The sequence below is a fragment of the Suncus etruscus genome, chromosome 9 (genome assembly GCF_024139225.1).
Source record: "Suncus etruscus isolate mSunEtr1 chromosome 9, mSunEtr1.pri.cur, whole genome shotgun sequence".
In the NCBI taxonomy this organism is placed as follows: Eukaryota; Metazoa; Chordata; class Mammalia; order Eulipotyphla; family Soricidae; genus Suncus; species Suncus etruscus.
This window is the reverse complement of record NC_064856.1, coordinates 74539198-74541094: the sequence shown is the minus strand read 5'-3', so window position 1 is coordinate 74541094 and position 1897 is coordinate 74539198. Positions and strand designations below refer to the sequence as shown.

Genomic DNA, 1897 nt, shown 5'->3' with positions numbered 1-1897 from the left:
TAATAAAAATCACACATAAACCCTAGAAATTTATTATTGTGGAGATCCTGTAATACTTTTTCAATTATCTTACTTTTTGTTAGTATATGTAGGCTATCTACTTCCCCTTATTCCATTTTGGGAGATTATTTGTTTCCTACAATCTGTCCATTTTCTAGGTTCTCTAGCTTAACAGATCATAGTTGTTAATAAAAGTATATCATGATGATATCTTATATATATTTTTTAATATAGAACACATGTTACCCTTGCACAGGGGCCATGCTAATCTCTGTATCATTCCAATTTTAGTAAATGTGCTGCTGAAGTGAACACGATATCTTATAATTCTAAGGTTTCTAGATTTTCTAAAAATTTCTAGAATTTTTCCCCATTAATCTCTGATCAGATTGTTTGAGCACTTCCTGGTTTTTCCCTTGTGAATCTTGCAATGGTTTGTCTATATTGTTTATTTTTTAAAAATTTAGCTCCTTGTTTCATTAATTCTTTGCATTATTTTCTTCATTTCTACTTTGTAGATATTTAGCCCCATGACCTTCTACCAAAGTCTTTTTCTTTAACTCAGGGGTCTCAAACTCAATTTACCTGGAGGCTGCAGGAGGCAAAGTCGGGGTGAGGCAGGGCCACATAAAGGATTTCACACACACACAAAAAATTCCTCAAACGTCATTATTAACAGTTTTGATTATTTCTTCTGAACATGAATAGAACATTGAGTGAAGATCATGAACAGTTCTTCTGAACATGGCATTTTTGCCTATTCCTTGCTGCCAGAGACTTGACAGAGCTTCATCTCACAAACTTGAACCACATTTGGCTTTAGAGAGGAAGCAGTTGAGACACTCAGTGTGGCTTGAAGATGATCATCATTAAGTCTAGACCTGTACTTTGACTTATTGAAGTTCAATGTGGAGAATAACTTTTCACACAAGTATGTGCTCCCAAAAAGGCACATAGTGTGCTTGAACAATTGGGAAAGCTCAGGGAAGCGGGGGGGGGGGGGGCAATTCTCTCAAAAATTGCCCATGCATGTCTGCTTTTCCACTAATCTCCCTGAACTTGGCTTTGAGATCAGAGTTGCATTGCAGGCCAATGAGCTCCATTTGAAGCACAGAAAGGGCATCTTGCACATCAAAGGAAAAGGGGTCCACAAAAATTTGGAAAGTGGCTCTGTGCTTTTTGAAGTCTGCAAATCTGTGATCAAATTCCTTCTCTAGCTTAAAAATAGCATCAACATATTTCTCACCACGGAATGGTATGCCTGCACCCACAAATTCCTTGCATGCTGGGAAATGGCAAAGGTTTGTCTGAGAGAGCTGGGATTTCCGTAACACAAGTTTTGTGAAGAATGCTTTCACTTTGTCATAGGCAGCACTGATAAGCTGTCCTGGGCCTTATAACATCTTTTTTAGTACATTCAGCTTATGTGTGATGTCAACAAGAAAAGCTAAGTCCATGAGCCATTTGTGATCACTCAACTCAGAAACAGCATTCCCATCCTTCTCCATGAAGGCTTTCATTCTTCTCTCAACTCAAAAAATCTTTTCAGGACATTTCCCCTGCTAAGCCAACTTACCTCGGTGAAATAGAGCACATCTCCATATTGTGACTCCATTTCTTCTAAAAAAGCATGGAACCTCCTGTGCTTTAAGCCCCTGGATCTGATTTAGTTGATGCATTTCACAACAGACATCCCATTGTCACACGACAGGCATTTACTTCAAAGGAGCTGCTGATGGATAATGCAGTGAAGAGCAATGGCCTTCTCTACACCCTCCTCTTCAAGTTTTTTTGAACAAGTGCCACCAGTCCATTTTTGCTCCCTGTCATCTCTGTCAATTATTATTCCAAAAAATCCTCTTCCATGGCAAACCTGCACTCTCAATGGCATCACACA

At 38.8% G+C, this 1897-nt stretch overlaps 1 non-coding gene across 1 annotated transcript; it reads right to left on the bottom strand.

The window, feature by feature from the left end:
- Positions 1–210: 210 nt before the first annotated feature.
- LOC126019177 (U6 spliceosomal RNA) lies at positions 211–315 on the bottom strand. The gene has a single exon (XR_007498933.1). It is a non-coding gene; the product is annotated as a U6 spliceosomal RNA (small nuclear RNA).
- Between the last annotated feature and the right edge of the window lie 1582 nt (positions 316–1897).